Source organism: Marmota marmota, unplaced genomic scaffold (assembly GCF_001458135.2).
Source record: "Marmota marmota marmota unplaced genomic scaffold, marMar, whole genome shotgun sequence".
NCBI classification, from domain to species: domain Eukaryota; kingdom Metazoa; phylum Chordata; class Mammalia; order Rodentia; family Sciuridae; genus Marmota; species Marmota marmota.
In genome coordinates, this window is record NW_026000130.1 from 5,479,259 (window position 1) to 5,497,751 (window position 18,493).

Sequence of the window (18,493 nt, forward strand, 5' to 3'; positions counted from 1 at the left end):
GAGAGGCTTGTGGAAAGCCGGTGGTGGCAGTTGAGGCTCTGAGGATTTTTCCTGAGAGGCTGTTTTGTTTGGCGTGTGTGGTTCTAAAAATAAAGTTAGTTTCTTTTGACAAGTGGCTCCTGATTGTGCCCAGCCAGACTGCGGCAGAGGGCCGCTGGGATTCTCAGCCTGCACCCCCGCTCTCTGCCTTCCCCTGATCCTCAGGTCCCCCCTGGTCCCAGCCCAGTGCCCTGACCACCCTGCCACACCCTCCCTGTGGCCTCCTGGTCACTGCAGGGAGCTGCTTGGGCACCTCTTGTTCCCCAACTCCTTCCAGAGGACTGCTTGGGGCCACTTGCCAAGTCTAAGAAACTTGGGGAACCAGCCACAGGACTCTGATGGGTCCCCTGCTTGCTAAGGGGACCCACGGGCAGTGGTTGGGGTTGGGACCAGGCCCGCCCAGGTACCCTTAACTAGATTTGCGACATTAACTGAGTATTTGAGTGGCCCTTTTCCCGTGCGCAGCTCTGTAGGCTGAGGCAGCGCCCCCTCCCTCCGTTCCCAGGGGCCAGAACCAGCCAGAGGTCGGGGGAGCCTGTCCGTGGGGCTGTGTGAACTGGATCCATTCCTTCCCGCCTCTGAGCACAGATGGAGCCTTCAATCCTTCCTAGGATTATTAGGATTACCCCGGGGCCTGGCATACAGTAGGTGCTGAATAAGTGTTTGATGGTATTTGCAAGGTGAGCTGCCCGTAGTCCTGCTGCAGACTGTGGACGTTTGTCCCAACTACAGACTCCCGGGTCCCCCCCCCGCACAGTGGTCAGGTAGTCCTGGGCCCCCGAGCATGCACTTGTGACATGGGCCCCTGCTGAGTCCCAGCTGTCACTGCCCAGAGCCGAGGCTCAGTAGGTAGCCCTTGGGCTGAAGTGGGAAAAGAGAGAGGTGTTCATTCTGGGGTGTCTGGGAGGAGGGAGGTGGATACAGAGCGTGGCATGCAGTAGGTGTTTAATAAATGACATCCCCTTCCCCCACCCTGTGCCTTCGGGGGGCAGGGGGTGCTGAGGATCCCTCCTGCAGGGTAGGGGCAGGGTGGTGGCTTGTCCTGCCCCAGGGGAGCCTCGTCAGCAGGACCTGCTGCACATCGATCTTTCCCCCCATTTTCGCGGAGGCGTCAGCATCTCCTGGGAGGGCGGGAAATGCCGGCGTCAGCACGCCGCGCCCCCAGCCAGACACCGCTGCTCTTTATTAATTAACTGCCAGATGTTAGCTTTGCATCTTTTATCAGAGGGAGCTTTGTCACGGGGACCTCCTCTGTCAGGCCGTTAGGGAGAGGCAGGGAAGCATCCCCGGGGGCCCCGCGATTGGCAGGAGCTGGGGGGGGCAAGACACTAGATATCCGCCCCTCCTCCCTGGGGCACAACAGCCCCGGCCGGGAGCGTCCCCTACCCTGGTGGCACCCCACGCCTCCTGGGAGGTGCACATGGCAGCCACTGGGTCCTTCAAAGAAGGTCCAGGAAGCGGCTCCTCGTGGGCCAGTTCCCTGGGCCGCCGTGGGGAGCAGAGCACCCCCAGACCACAGCCACGACCCCGGGAGCCCAGATCCACAGCGTGATCAGAAACGGGGACCTGTGTTACGGAGGAAGGACGAATAGCAGGCCGAGGACCTAATTTAGATGGAGCAGTGTCCCTGGGGAGGTGACATTTAACTGGAGTCATGAAAAAGAAGCCAGGGGCAGAAGGTTCCACGCAGAGGGCAAGGCGGAGCAAAGGCCCTGGGGTCCAGCCACTGCTTGAGAAGGACATGACACTCACGGGGTACTTACAGAGTGCCAGGCAGGAGGCAGATGTGACAGGTCTTGGGGCTGCATGGGATGTTGAGGTGAGGAGGGAGGGGCCCAGGGGACTCTAAGAGTTCCTGGCTGCAGCCACACCTATGTGGCCTCCCGTCCTCGACACCCTGCAAGACTGGAACCACAGATCATCTGCATTCGCAGACACAGAAATGGAGGCCCAGAGACATGCAGTAGCATGCTCAAGGTCACCCAGCAGGAGAGGCCGGTCCTGCGTGGAACCTGTGTCTTTCCTACGAACAGCTGCCCACGCTGGGCCTGTGTTGTCCTCCCCACTGACATGGTCAAAGCCACAGAGCAGAGCAGAGGGGCCACAGCTGAGCTGACCGGGCAGAAGGTCAGTGGCCCCAGTCGCGGCTGCCCAGCCCACTGGGCCCAGGCCCTTGACTCATCGCGGGCACCATGAATCCAGAGGCGGGTCGGGGTCGTGTTCCTCCCAGAGCACGGGGCGCCCTCAGCCTGGTTATTATTTCCTTCCTGATGCACTCACCATCTGATAAGCAGGAGAGATTATTTCTCCCCCCAGTTCAGTTCCTGATTTGCATATAATAAATATCACCCCCAGGAAGCGTGCGCGTGTGAGGGTGGGGGGTGGGAAACGGGGCTCATGTCTTATTTATGAGAAATAAACAAGAGAGCAAGCTGCCGCATCAACCCATATTTAATCTGGCTCTTACCCTTTTGACTCTAATCAGGCAGGGGCTGCAAGTGTGTGTGTGTGTGTGTGTGTGTGTGTGTACATGCGTGTGTGTACACAGGCTTCAGGGGGATGCCCCCGCCGAGAGCTTCATCCCACCCCAGTCCAGGGTAATGGCTGGGGACATAGCCTGCCTTAAAGGACTTCTGACCCCAGGGACCCTGGGGACCCACCCATGCTCCTGAAGAGGTAGTTTGGAAATCCAGACTTAAGGTATGGGAAGAAGGCATTTGCTCCCTCCAACACAACTTTGAAGAGGCGAAAGTCATTTTTTAAAAAATATTACTGAAATACACCAGGCAAAGTGGTGCACACCTGTCATCCCAGCAGCTCTGGAGGCTGAGGCAGGAGGATGGCGAATTCAAAGCCAGCCTCAGCAAAAGCGAGGCCCTAAGCAACTCAGTAAGACCCTGTCAATGCAAAATAGGGCTGGGGATGGGGCTCAGTGTTGAGTGTCCCGAGTTCAATCCCTGAACCAAAGAACACACACACACACACACACACACATCCAAAAAAAAAAAAAACACTGAAATAAGACTGAACCATTAAAAGTATTTGAAACAAGAAATATACATTGCACATCATTAGTGGCAGTTCTGTTTGTGGTGACATTGAACACCACGCATTTTTCAGCAAGATAGGGAGACAAAATTGGAGAAGAGAAAAAAAAAAACCCAAAAACCCACCAAACCCTGCATTGGGAATTAAAGTCCTAAGCTCATCCTTGCCAGAGCCAAGACCTAGAAATCTGTCTGGGGTCCCAGTCTGGCTGTCCACTGGGTTCCTTGGTTCTTAAAGTTGCATGTGCTGGGGCTGAAATGCCCGAGGTGGCTCTTCCATTCACACACCTGATGCCTGGGTTCGGGGACTGGGGTGGCTGGGCTGGACATGTCCTGCGTCTCCATGTGGCCTCTCCCCCTCACCAGCTTGGGCTTCCTCACAACATGGCGGACTCAGCGTCATCAGGCCTCTGACTGGGTGGGTGGCTCCCACCAGAGTCATCATTCCCAAGTCTCCGCTGTGTGTTCTGTTCTGGTGGGCTCGTTTGTTTTTAAAGAATACATTGATTTTGTGCAAACAGAAGCGATAGGTGTGTGGTGCAAAATTTCAAGAAAAATGCAAAGACTAGAGCAAAAAGAAGAAATCGCTCAAAATTCCAACACCCACAATTAACATTTAGTGAACCTCTATCAACAATCTTTCTATAGGCCAGGGGTGGTCGTGCAAACCTGTAATCCCAGCGTCTCTGGAGGCTGAGACAGGAGGATTGCAGGTTCAAGGCCAGCAAAACAGACCCCACCTCAAAGTAAAAGTAAAAAGCACTGGGGAGGCATCTCAGTGGTAAAGTGCCCCTGGGTTCAATCCCCAGGACCCCCCACCAAAAAGTAACCTTTCTACAACAAAGTTAAATAAAGAAGAATGGGTGGATGGACAGACAAATGGGTGGATGGATGGATGGATGGGTGGATGGATGGGTGGATGGATGGGTGGATGGATGGACAGATGAATGGGTGGATGGGTGGTAGGTGGATGGGTAGGTGGTAGGTGGAGGTAGTGGATGACTAAATGGAGAGAGGAAAAGATAGAAAGATGAAAACAGTCTTGACTATTGTGCATTCTACGAGTTGGGGAAGGAGGCAAATAAGTTTCTGTGGAAGCCAGAAAAATGTCAGAGACCTGCCTGCGAGACCCTTGCTCCTGCCTCTCAGTGCCTGACGAGATGTTGGAATCTTCTGGAAACAGACCGCTTCCTTCAGTGAATCATCTACGAGGAGGTGTTCGGGAACTCAGTGCCTCATAGGACTAGGACGGGTCCCTCCCCACCAGGCCTCCATACAGTCCCCTGCCTGGGTCTTCCCAGAACTCCAGCTCTTCATCCTCCCTGTCCACAAGGTGAAGTCCAGCGATGAGAACTATCACCTCCACCACAGTGACCACAGCACTGTCATCACCACCATCGTTGCCACCGTAACTATTGATATTGCTTCCACCGCCATGATTATCTCCTAGTATTGGGAAGTACGATGGAACGCGAGGTTGGGCCACCTCTGGCCACCTCGTAGGGCCTCTGTCACCCTGAAGAAACGAGGCCTCGCATCAGCCCGAGAGGGTCTCTTGGAAGAGGCCAGTTCCAGTCACACTGTCAAAGGTGGCTGGGGACACAGAGCTCTCAAGGGACAGGGCAGCGGGGCTCTTTGTGCCCTGGTTGACGGGTCCTCTACATTGACTTTGATCTGGACTGTGCCCTGGCCCCCGGGGTCCCACCTATGCAGGTCCACCAGGCTCCAGGGGGCCTGGTGCAGGAGGCCGGGCCTCCGACGGACACCCCCAGGCCGAGGAGCAGGCTCCCTGGTGAGCATTGATTTTTCATCACCACCGGTGACAGTCGAGGTGAGCAGTTCACGTTTATGAATCCTCGTTAACAGAGCAGCAGGAGATGTTTCACTTGAAGTGTCCCCTTCCCGCTGAAAAAGAAAGAAGAGAAAACGCAAAGGTGTCATCACTGGGGGAGGCCGAGGGCTGAGACCGGCCTTCCCAGGGGACAGAGCAGAGGCTGCCGGAGTTGAGAAGCCAGGCGCTCAGATGCCCCCCACGTGGTCAGGGCCTCCTTCCCACACTCAGGCGAGGAGGAGAGCTGGGCCCTCTTAAAAAGCCTGTGAAACTGGACGTGCCCATCAGTCGGGCCCCCTGTCGGCTTTCCATGACTATAACACATTTCCCAGAATATCGACAGGAAAGGTTTATCTGGGCTCACTGCTTCAGAAGTGTTTGTCCCTGGTCTCTTTGGCCCTGTGGACTTTGGGCCTGTGGCAGAGAGCGTTTGGGAGGAAGCTGCTCACCTCCCGATGGCCAAGAAGCAAAAGAAAGAGAGGAAGAGACCAAGGTCCCACTGTCCTCATTGGGGCACATTCCTAATGACCCCAGAACTCCCAGTGGCCTCACCTTTTAAAGGTTCTCCCCCTCCCAATAATTCCAAGGGCTGGGGACCCTAGAGGCTTGGGGGACACTTATCCAGATCATAGCGAGACGGAATAAGTGAAAATCATAATATGTCCGTTTCAGAGGAGTACTAGGCAGCTAGGAAAAAGGAGGCAGCATTTTGTGAGAAGAATGTAGGACCAGTTAGCACAGTGGTGTGCTACCACCGATGTTCAGGAAACCATCTATGTGGTCCATGTGCAGTTGTGGTGGGGGTGGCTCGGTGGTAAAGTGCTTGCTCAGCATGCCCAAGGCCCTGGGTTCCATCCTCAGTACCTTGAGAAAAACAAAGACCAAAGATATTTAAGGGTTTGTGCAAAGAGTTACACCAAAAAAAACTATTCACAGTGGTATTCTCTGGCGAGCGAGACTGCAAAAGTTTTGATCTTCATTTCCTGTACTTTTGTAATTTACTTGCCTTTTTTCTGGGTGTAATATTACTTTGATAATTTTAGAAGCTGAAACATAGTAAACATTCCTTTGAAAAGGGATACATCACAATTTTCCTTTAGATCCTTCTCCGTTGCTGGAATATTTTTTTTTCAACCAACAATTATGTCTGTAAATATGAATGCAATCCAGAGTTTAAAAACCAAAACCAAAAAAAAAAAAAAAAACAAAAACCCTTGGCTTTGGTGTCAAGCCGATCTGATTCTTGTTCTCAAATCTTTCCTTGGCTCGCTGGGTGACGTTAGGCAAATCACTTGACCTCTCTGAGTACCAGTTTCCCATGCAGTAAAATTGGATCTTAACGGGAAGTAGAGAGCAAGCCTGCGGTAGCTTTATCATGATAATTATTATCCTCCCCTCAAGGGAGAGAGCGAACCCTCATATGTCATCCTCGTGAGTGAATTAACGCCATCCTCGCCACAGACTCTGAGAAGCTATTTAAAATGTTGTCGACAGGGGTCCCGAGGAAGTTTCTAGAAATGTAATTCAGTTAGAAATGAAATCTTGGGTGCAGACCCTGGGGGTGTAAAAACAGGGACTGGGACATTTTATAAGCTTTTGAACTTGACATTTATACCCAGAGCTCTTCTGCACCCGGCCCCACCCCCACTTGGTGACAGTAACCTTCCTCTGGGGAGATCATCCCACCCCTACTCTCTCCCTGTCCCCTGCACCAGAGGTGGCATGGCCCCAATGCCTGAGCCATCCTCCAAGCCACAGGGAGAGGTTCAGGGGCCAGATCATGGCTACTAAGGGCCAACTGTAGAGAAAGAAGAGGTCCTCGTCCCCCTGGACTTGAGCCTGAGATATAGGTGCAGTCAGCCTAGAGCTGCCAGAGGCCACCCTCAGAGCCTAATGAAGCCAATACTGTCAAAGATGGATCTGAGGGACAGACCTGGTGACAACTGGAGAAAGCCCCTGATCACACTGTGCCTGAAGCTGTCTCTTTGAAGTTTTTTTTTTTTTTTTTCATGTAGGAATCATCATGTTCCAGCCATTTAGGTTTTCTGTCACTTGCCCCCACCGCCCAAAAAGTTAATGATGTATTTAGTTATAAAACCAGTTAGGAATCACAACAAAGGCACTTTGACAGATAGAAACATTTGAAATCAAAAGTTAGGGCTGATAGCCACTGTCTTATCTCAGGTCTGCATCCAATTTACTTCTATTTGGCTTTGGTTGCCCAGTATCAAGAAGATCTCCATGCACGGTGAGTGTCTGGTGTAGGGCTTTGGAGCCACTACAGAGAAGGACCATCTGAGTGGAAGTACTCAGAAGCTGTGGGTTGTGGGAGAAGTTGCTTGACCTCTCTGAGCCTCGGTTTCCTAGCACCGATTTCACTGGATGGTTGGGAGAAGCCGAGGTGATCTACGTGAAAACACTTAGCTAGCGCCTGACACCTGGTTTGGGAAGACTCTCATTAATATTCTGCCACATTCGCTCTCTCTGGAGCACCTGGGTGCCACCCTGGGCTGACAGCGTCACCAGAATGAAATCAATGAAGCTAAGTTGGCTTCATTGATAAGCATTCTGGGTCGGCGGGGAACACCTTAATAAGACACCCTTGCCACTGCGCACCTCTGGCTTCGGGCATTGCTGATAGTGACCTCCAACCACGCTGGCCGGGGAGGGGGAATCTCTAGAGAAGTTTTGGGGACATGAGTTGAGCTCCACCTGTGGACTGGGCCGGCCTTGAGCAGGAACAAGGGGCTGGGGGAGGCTGAGGTCCCCACCAACTCAGCGTGGTCACCCACACACCATCTTGCTAAGGACACTCTCTGCCAGTCTCCTGGGAACGGTCGTCATTTTTAAAAGGAGGTCCAAGGTCAACACTTAAGGAGTGGTTTCTAAGGTGGACCCTTGGGCACCTTTGCATCTTCCCTGTCCCATGGGGGCAGAGTAAGGGGAAGGGACACGCCATGCCCATCTCCCTATGGGGGGCTTCAGACCAGTTAAGCCGCGGACATGTGATCTCATTTCTTCTCACCTGGGGAGAGGTTTGGAGGTGGACAGTCCTGCCCATTATCCTCCCACTTTCCCACACATTCACCAGGACTCCTAGGCCTGCTCCACCCACAGACTGGAGAGCGGAGGCGGGTACCAGGGACAGGGAGGCAGGTCAGTGGAGTGGTCTGCACAGACAGCCCGTGGTTCGTGCTGGGAGACGGCATCAGGGAGGAGCAACCGTAGGCCCTGGAAGGTCCCAGCCGCCTGGAACGGAGGAAGATCTCTCCGCTGAGCATTTTCTGTGCCTAATGAGGATGGCGGGCATTGATTAATGCCTGCTGGGTGGCACACCTGGCTCAGCCCTCCCTGAATTTCCGCGGGGCGGTAGGGATCCTCACTTGGCCATTTTGATACAAAGCCTGAGGCTCAGAGGAGCAAAATCTCTTGCCCAAAAGGCGGCGGCCTGGGCTCGGAGGTCCTCCCGCCTCCTGCCACCCCTCCTCCCTAGGCCTCCCCAGACCTCCAAAGTGGGTTCCTGCCCATTTCACAGACAGGGAAACTGAGGTCCCCAGAGGCACCCTGGACCTTGCCCCTAGTATCAGGCCGGTCAGGACCCCCTGCCCAGTGCCGGGGACCCTCCAGTCCTGGGGACTCCCCTGTCCTTGTGGCCTTGCTGAGGAGACAGACTGGGTCCTCAGGGAACCATTTCCGGCTCAGGGGACAGTATGCACCGTGGAGGAAGCAGGCTGCAGACCCCCTCTTCCTCTGCAGCCTCCTGAATCTCTCCCCCACCCCCCACAGGTGCCGCTGCAGTAGCAGATGAATCATTATATCTTTCTCTTTAAGTGACATGGAAAATGCTCAAAAAATGAAAAGCCACACACACGTCATTTGTGTTCGATGTGTGTGTGTCGCTCTCGACAGAGTCCCCAAGGACTGTGAGTTGTGGGAGAAGTTGCTTGACCTCTCTGAGCCTAGGGATTGAACCTAGGACTCCCCAGCCTCAGGTTCAATTCAGGCCTCCATCCTGGAGGCTGGAGTAAGGCTCACCAGGGGACGAATGGGCCCTTCCTGCCCCACCCACCCCACACACCTCCCCTGACCCTCTGCTCCTCCCTGGCCCCCCCACCCCTCTCTTCTCTCTTCCCCGAGAGCCCTGTTGGTGCCCTGCGCGGACAGGCCGTTTATAGAGCTGTGTTTACTGCAAGGTTCTGCCTGAGCTCGGTGCGGCGCCAAGCGCGATAGTAACTGGAGGCTGTTGAATTACTGATCCATGTAGATAGGACGAGGCAGGCCTGGAAAGGGCCTTTGGTCCAGACTTTGCTCCATGCCTCAGAGAAGGCAAGGGCCCCAGCCCTCCGGGGCTCAGCCCGTGCCCAGCCAAGGCCTGGGCAGTGGCCACAAGGGGTGGTGTGGGTTGGCAATTAGACCCTGGCTCACGGCCCCCGGGAAACAGTAGTGGGAAAGGAGACTAGCTTTGCTATGACCATTCCAGGTCTTGCTGCCCTACCGTGGCTGGTGCCTGTCTTCTCGCAGGCAGGGCGCCAGGCATGGGGTCACAGAGATGGATGGATTTCTCCCAGTGCTTGGGCTAGGGGAGGTACATATGTCCTCATGCAGAAAGAAATGATAGCCAGACTCCAAGTGCAGAAGTGGGACTTCCAAGGCTGCGACCACAAAGACACTGCGGCCTCTGTCAATGCCCTCTTTGATCATTTGCTTGGGGGGGGGAAGCCAGCCACCATATTGTGAGGACCCTCAAGCAGCCCCGTGGAGTCTCCTCACATGGGGGAAAATGAAGAGTCACCTGGGGGACTGGATCCTCCAGCCCCCAGGTTAGGTTTTAGATGGCTGCAGCCCCGACCAGCATCATGACGGCAATCTCAGCAGATTCCAAGCCAGGGCCTCTCCAGTAAGCCACTCCAGCTGCTCAACCCACAGAAACGCTCAGATACTAAATATTTATTATGTGAAGTCCCTCGTTTTTAGAGCAATAATCAACTCACGCAACCTCCAGGGGAAAGGACACATAAAGAAGCCTGATAAACAGGGAACACAAATCATCATGGTAAGAACATGTCTAGTCAGCCAGGCATGGTGGTGCATGCCTGTAATCCCAGCAACTCAGGAGACGGAGGCAGGAGGATTGAAAGTTCAAGGCCAGCACTTGCAATTTAGCAAGGCCCTCGCAACTTAACGAGATCCTGTGTTGAAATTTAAAAAAAACAAAAAGGGCTAGGTATGTAGCTCAGGGGCCAACTGCCCCTGGGTTCAATCCCTAGTTTGAAAAGAAAGGCCATAGAGTCACAAAATTATGTTTTATCTATCTATCCATCTATCTATCTATCTAACTAATATATAGATACACAGATTGATATAGATATGGATATAATGATGATACATATTTTATATATGATACAACCACAATAAATGTGAATGAGTTAAATTCATTAATTAAAAGAACAAATATTATTTTCTTCTTTTTTTCATAATAATCCCATGAGATAGGCCTAATTATACCCACTTTACAGATAAAGAAGTTGAGGCTTAAAATAGGCAAGAAAGTTGCCCAATCCATCCCAATTCAAGAGTGGTAGGATTGGGATTCAAACCCAGGCTCTTCCGACTGTACAGCCCAAAGACTTTTAACACCATACTGTATTATTATTATTCCCTTCGGGTAGAAACAGAACCAGAGACTCAGAAAGGGTGAGTGACTTGCCCAGGGTCACTCCACAAGTTGATTCAAAGGTAGAGACAGAGCCAGGCATCTGGCTTCTTGTCTGGTGTCTGCCCAATGGCCTTTGGAGTTCTGTAATCAAAGCACATAGATGTCAGGGGTCCTGTGTCTCCCTGCTGGTTTAGGACAGCTGAGCCCCTTGAGCATGGCCAGAGACACCCTATGAGGCCAGGGGGTAGGGCCTCCTCCGGGGAGGATGCCTGCACAAAGCAATATGCAGGGGTGCAGGGCCAGGGGGGGGTGGCTGGATGCATTGAGCTGAGCTCCAGTAATTACATCAAGGCCAGCAGTGTAATTTGTATCTGGGTGATGAATGTCTGTGTTTTCGGGCCTGATTGCCCTATTTACATTTGGAATTTGCTGATCTATTATTAATGTCTCCTGGAGGCCAAGACCATGTTTATGCAGCTGGGGAACCCCAAGCCCCTGGATCCAGGGGGATGAGCTCTTAGGTCCTGGCTACCCAGAGCTCACGCCACTCCCTCCTTGTGTGACCCTGGCCTTCCCACGGCTCTCTTCAACCTACTGGCAGGGAGGCTGGCCTGGACTGAGATCTGCCACCTTGTCAAGACCTGTACACTCACTCTGATGTGCATACGCTCAGGCAGGGCAATTGCACACACACTCACAGGTACACAGGCACCCGCATCCTGTATGCCCACAGCACCTGCACTCTAACATGTTGTACATGAAATGCATGTGCATGGGTGTGGAAAGCCGATGTGTTCGTGCACAGCTAGGTGTGTACACATGCACATGCACCCCAGCCTTATACCTGCCACGCTGGGAGCAGCCCAGCAGACTGCCAAGGTCTCCTGACCTGAGTGGTAATGGCTGGATCCATGGACATGGGCCCAGATGGCACTGCCCAACTCTGCCACTTACCAGCTGTGTGACCTGGAGCAGTTTACTTCACCACTCTGTGCACTTCATCTCTCCTTAGGTAAGATGGGGATGCTAACCTCACCCATCTCACAGGATGGTTGTGAGGCTCAAATGAGTTCTTGGAGCCCACTTCCTGGTGCATGGTAAGCACGAGACACTTACTTGCTATGTCATAACTTATTGTCACTTATGTGCCTTTAAGGTAGTGGTCCTTTTGTTGAAGGGATCAACATGCTCTTTTCCACACCCATGTAACATACACACACACACACACACACACAAGTGCTCACGCATGCGTGTGCACACACACACAGTCCCCTGCCCCTCTTCCACAACCTTCCGGATTATCAAGGACAAGCTCCGCCCACCGTCTCTTCCCCCTGAACCCTCACACCTCCGGGTCCACCTTGAGGCTGCAGTCAGGGGACAGTGCTGCACGTGCAGTCCCCAGGCTAAGAATCAGAACCAAGCTGTGCCTACCGTGGGCATGTTGGCAGCAGGACCCTGGGGTCATGCTAAGCCTCAGTTTCACGGGGGTGGGGTGGGGGTTGGGATGGGGGGTGGGGACTGCTCTTGGGTGGATGGCCACTAGTGGGGGCGCAGAGCGTAGGAGGTCAGCATGCTCTTTCCCTGGGCTGAGCCCTGCTGGGAACAGGTTGTGGGGGAGTGACTGTACTGTCATGCAAATGAGCATGCAAATTAAGTTGATTCCCTGAGACAGGGAAGCCAGAGACCCCCTCCCTTCTCCACCCAGCTGTTTGCTTAAAGGCACAGCAGCTGCATAAGAACGCTGGGCAGGGAAAACGGAGACGTGTTCCATGGATAGTAAGCACGAGGACAGTGTATTGCAATCATACCCCACTCGCACACGCAGGGACACCCGCACTCTTCTCTGTCGACTTCATGCAAACATGGGCATGCACCCACGAACATGCGGATGCCCCAGGCGCGGCCCCGCGGAAGAATTGGAACTGGGAGGAGGTGTCACTGTGTAGCCTGGCCTGAGTCTCTGCACCTCTTTAAGCCTCAGTTTCCATCCTTGTAAAATGCAACGAGCCACAGCTGTCCCCTATTTGGTTGTAATGAGACTGAATGAGGTAATGGATGGCAAGCTACGACCACAGTGCTTAGTATACAGGAAGCACTTAATAAATGGCAGCCGTATTATAAGTGAAACCGAGGGTACTCCACCATTGAGCTACATGCCTCCCCCAGGGGCCGCTTTTTATTTTGAGACAGGATCTCCCTAAAGTGCCCAGGCTGGCCTGGAACTCGAGATCCTCCTGCCTCAGCCTCCTGAGTAGCTGGGATTACAAGCGTTGGCCACCTCGCCCAGCTTCCAATCCGTTTAGATCTCATGTCAGGTCCTCGTAGGCAGGAAGTGGAGACAAAACTCAGGCTCAAGGTCACACAGGACTCGAACTTGGGTCTGTTTGACTCGGCATCTCTGGCCATTAGTCTCTAAGCTCCGGTGTCTCCCCAGGGAAGGAAAGCACAGAGATGTGGGTTTGCGCACGGCCAGGCCACCTGGGAGCAGAAGCCTCCCGGGCTCCTGGGGACCCTGGGAAGGAGCTCGTGGCCCGGGGAGCCACAGTAAGAATGCCCTCTGCGCCCTCCAGAAAAGGCGCCGCCCGGTTTTCCCGCGATGCAGGGGAAGGTCGCGCTGCAAGCACATTAAATAAGGCCATAAATTTGTCATGAAGGTCTGGAAATGAACGGAGCCTTTATCATTTATGGATGGAGTAATTAAGCCACTACTCTCAGCGGGCTCACCCAGGCCTGCGTTTGGATGCCAGGCGCTGCCAGCAGATGAGCTGGGGACCAATTTGGAGCCTTGGCTTGTCAACCCCTGACCCAGTGGCTCTCACACCAGCCCTGGGGCGTGGAGTCTCCGCCCGCGGCCCGGGAGCTGCCAGCGCTCTTCAATAGGGCTGCCCCGCCCCCGTGATGTCATAAAAGCCTTGGCCAATCCCAGGGAGACTCTACCTGACGCCCCGCCCACGTGTGGGCGTGCCCACCTCCTTACAGGTGGTGGGACGGGCTCCTTGGGACCAAAAGAGGCCCAGAGATGTGAAAGGAATTTGTGGGGAATTTGGCCCAACCTGGGTTGAAGTTGTAACTCTGTCATGCTTCGGCTGTGTGTTTCCGGGCTAATCACTTCTCATCTCTGAGTCACATGTCTGTAATCCCCCTGGCTCAGGAGGCTGAGGCAGGAGGATTGCGTGTTCAAAGCCAGCCTCAGCAACTTAGCAAGGCCCTAAGCAACTCAGTGAGTCCCTGTCTCGAAATAAAATACAAAATAGGGCTGGGGATGTGGCTCAGTGATCAAGTGTCCCTGAGTTCAATCCCTGGTACCCCCCTCTTCCCGCAAATAAAAGGGTAAAACCGACAGGTGTGGTAGCGTACCCCTGGAATACCAGAGACTCAGGGACTGAGGCAGAAGGATCCCTAGTTCGAGGCCAGCCTCAGCAATTTAGCAAGGCCCTAAGCAAGTTTGTGAGACCATGCCTCAACAACAACAACATAAAAAAAAAAAAAAGAAGGAAAGAAAGAAAAAATTTAAAAATGCCCCTGGGTTCAATTCCCTGCACAAAACAAAACCATGGCCAAAATAATGTCTCATGGGTTGTATGTGGGATCAAATTAAATAATAACTATAAAATACTCTGTGAGGGTGTGGCATGCAGTACTTACTCCACAGATCCAATATCTCATTGCTTTCTCCCAGCGGAAAGGTCAGGCAGTACTTCAAAGTTCAGAGAGGCAATGAGACCTCACCAAGGATGCACAGCAAGTGAGCACCTTCTTGCTTTCCTCTGGCTGGTCATCTGTCACTCAAGACAGGGCTCAGCCCATTTCCCAACAGAAGACTGAGGCCTCCGTCCCTTCCCTGCCCCCAGGTCAGTAGAGAAGAGAGATCATGGTAAAGGGGATCATAATTGGGAACCTCTCTAGAGCTCTGGCCGTGGGCTGGACACCGGCCTAGATGCTGGGCAGTCATGATTCCCTTTTGTTCTCCAAGCCACCATCAGAAGTGGGCATCATTGCTTTTCTTCCCATTTTAAAGGTGAGGAAATTGAGGCTTTTGCTCAGCCTCTTGAGCTGAGCCACTCCGTCAACAAGTGGGATTTGCGGGATTCCTGGGCCCCAGGGGTGCTTGGCCTGGGGAAGACGGTGAGTCAAAGACTGTTTGGACTGTGGGCTCCTGTCACATGGCAGAGCTCTGGCTTGGATGTCCATCCTCCCTGAATGGGTTGGAGCCCCTGTCTCACAGACGGGAAGACTGAGGTGCAGCCACAGCGCTCCCTCCGCCCCTGTTTCCTGGGCTCTGGGCCATCCCAGGCAGACACCAGGGTTGGTGGGATCAGAGGTGGCCTCTGCCACCTGCCGGGGGAAAGGTCTGGACCCTGGGCGCCTTCTCACCCCACCTACCCTCCGTCACTATGGCAACCGCGCAGGTGAGCCTCGTGGCTGCTAATCCTCTAATTACCAGCCACCTCTTCAATCGGCTGTAATTACTTTGGGGACACAGTTAACCTCTCATTAGGAACGCACGGCCGCTTTCTCCAAAAGCGCAGCAGTGACATGCCTAGTAATTTACCGCCCCGGCTCCCGGGGCCGCTTTGTGTTTAACTCGGGCACCATCGCATCCCTGTCATTACTCCAGCCTGGTTGTCATGACGATTAATCATTCAATCCCTCATCAGCAACTTTTGCCAAATGTCACCCGGCTCCCGATCAAAATCCATCCTGCGGCCCGACACTGGGGGACTAATGACTTGGAAATAGGCTTCCCAGTTCCCGAGAGCGTTTCCCCCAAGACCCGCCTTCAGCCCCCTCCAGGAAAGGGAGAGGGGGAGCCGAGCCCCGGGGGTAGGCTGGGGGCTGGGGGCTCCCTGGGTGCCAGGTGCCTGAGGGACACGGGTAGGATTCACCTGGTGGAGACCCACTTCCTGGGAGGGGAAGCTGAGATGCTCACACCTGGCCCCAGGACTGAGCTCTTTCTACTAGACCTTGAGAATCTTGAGCCCCTCCACACAGCCAGCATTCCTCCAGCCCGAGTCTAGCATCGAGCTGGCCCAGGACGCTCAGGGCACAGAGCCTTAGGACAGCCCTGGCTTATTCACAGTCCGGAGCCCAGCCCGGGGCGAGCAGCTGACTGTCACGACACCTGTGCCTAAGCAACCCGCAGCCACACTGCCACACAGCACCTCAGGATCCGGAGGGAGGAGATGGAGATTGTTAGCAGTCAGGCCATGAAATTATCTGCACTGAGAAATTCTTTTTTTTTTTTTTTTCCGGTCCTGGGGATGGAACTCAGGGGCACTCAACCCCTGAGCCCCATCCCCAGCCCTATTTTGCATTTTATTTAGAGACAGGGTCTCACTGAGTTGCTTAGGGCCTCCCTTTTGCTGAGGCTGGCTTTAAACTCGAGATCCTCCTGCCTCAGCCTCCTGAGCCGCTGGGATGACAGGCGGGCACCACCGCGCCTGGCTTTGCTGAGATTTTTGACCTAGGCTCTGGGGGCTTCATGCTGGACGTCAGTGTGTGAATTGCTCCTCTAACACATTTCCCTCAGCTTCCCCCACACCCCTATTCTGTTGACAGGAACACGGAGGCCCAGAGAGTTCCACAGCAAGGCAGGGTGGGGCCACAGGTTCCCACGGGAGAGGTCACCAGACAAGGAGGGCTGCGCAGGCTGCAGTCTGTGGGGTGCACCACCCTAGTTTTTTTGAGGACAAGGACATGCCGGGCACCCCCCCCCTAGGTCCTGCTAGATGGAGGGGGACATTTTTTTTTCTCCTTCACAAAGGCCTCCAGTCCCCCGGGGCCCCAGGCTCCTGAGGACACCCGGCCCCCCACCCCACTGGAGGACTCTGTCTGAGGCTCCTCCCAGGACGGTCCCTGGCTGCGCCACCAGCCTGTGTGAGACGTGATTACGGCACGTGTAAAGGGCGTTAGCAGACTGTCACAGCAGCCACACGGTATTAGCACCCGGCTCTGCCTTCATCCTGCAGTCACCACAGCCCCCAGGCTGAGCGCTTCCCAAGGGGTCGTCTTCGAGGTCCAGGTTGCAGAAGTCTCCCGATGGGGACCCGGGGTGGGGACGATGGTGGGATTCGACTCCCAGAGGCCTGGAGATGCCCCGTGGCTTTGTGGAGGCTCAGCAAAGAGATGAGAGGACAGTTAGGAAACGTGAGCGGTTGGTTCACCTGGTTCCCCCGAACCTTCTGTAGGGGAGGAATTAACCTTTATCTGGCAGTGAATCCTGTGCCAGGTGCCCTTGAATGTCACCTTGTGTATACCCCATCGCCACACCCAGAAATGCGATTCCCCACTCCTTCACTGAGGCCCAGAGGGGAAAGGTGACCTGCCAGGGTCCTTTCAGCGACTGAGTGACAGCTCTGGCACATGCCTGTAGCCTCAGTGACTCGGGAGGCTGAGGCAGGAGGATCTCGAGTTCAAAGCCAGCCTCAGCAAAAGGGAGGCCCTAAGCAACTCAGTGAGACTGTGTCTCTAAATAAAATGCAAAATAGGGCTGGGGATGGGGCTCAGGGGTCGAGGACCCCTGGGTTCAATCCCTGGTATCCACTCCCAGGAAAAAAAAAAAATCAAATCAAGACCCCTATGGTCTCAGAACTTGGCCTTTTCCATGTATAATGTTGCCGGCTTGGAAAATGCTTTGATTGGTTTTCTGCCGATAGATGATACAGCCTTGAAAGTCATTCCCTAAAACCTCCAGCCCACAGGAAGTTACTGGCCCGTGAGCTCTGCTCAGCCTGGCTTCCAATGGCCCCCTGTAGTCACAACGTAGCAGTGAGTGAGATGATAATAGATACTTTGCATTTCCATCCAAGTTCTCCTCTGATTCTTTGTAACAAACCCACCAGGGGCAAAGGAACCATGAGGCGCATTTGAGACGGTTCAGAACTAAGGCCCAGAGAGGGAAAGCAACTTGTCCAAGGCTCCACAGCAAGTCTGGCGAAGAAGCCGGATGAACTCCCCTTGTCTCCTGGTTCATCCCCACCAGCCCCTGAGAAAGATGTCCTGGAGCCTGTGCGGGGGAGACGGAGCCGGCAGACATTCACAGTTCGGGGTGCTTCCTGCCCTCCCGCCTGCCTGGTGGGCGGTGGGATCTATGCTTTATCTAAAGGCCTCCAGACAGCAGGATGGGCAGCCTCTGACGGGTGAGCAAATCCCTGGCTGAGCAGGTCCTGTTTTATCCAGGACACCACCTGCCAGCTCATTGGCTCACAGACACAGGTGCTTCATCAGGGAGGAATTAGCGGTGACTTAGCCCAGAGACCCGGCTGACGGGGGGCGGGGGCAGGAAGCGGGGTGCTGTGTGGGCGGTCCCCAGCTCCTGCCAGGCCCCTTACTTAGGGCTGCTCTGGAGCCAGAAGAGGAGTCAAGGCCCCGAGGGAGGGGCCTCGCTGAGTCGGAGGAAGCCCATCCCGGTGTTTTCCAGGCTCCGTGCCAAGATCCCTGTTTCCTGAAGGGTCCCGAGTTTTCCTCTTACTCTGCCAACAATGATGATCTGTAAATGGACCAGCCCCAGGGCAAGTGTTGATGCCCACGACCTCAGACAGGTTGCCTCCTTTCATCCAAACCCAGAAACAGCGCGCGTTTTTAAATGCCCATTTTACATATCGAGAAAACTGAGGCTCAGAAACACGGAGACACTGGCCATATGGAGTACGGGACCCCAGTCTCTCTGATTTCAGATCTCTCCTCCCTAGCAGGACCTAGTGCCACCCCCAGGCTGGTCTCCAAACCCTAACCTTTGGTTTTTTTCAAAGATTATTTACTTGTTTATCTAATTTGCTTTTCTTTCTTTCTTCAAAATAATTTCTTTTTTTTTCCTGTAGTGCTAGGGATGGAATCCAGGGCCTCACCCATGCTAGGCTAGTGCTCTCCCTCCGAGCTACACCCCCGCGTCCATTTTATGTTTTATTTTGAGACAAG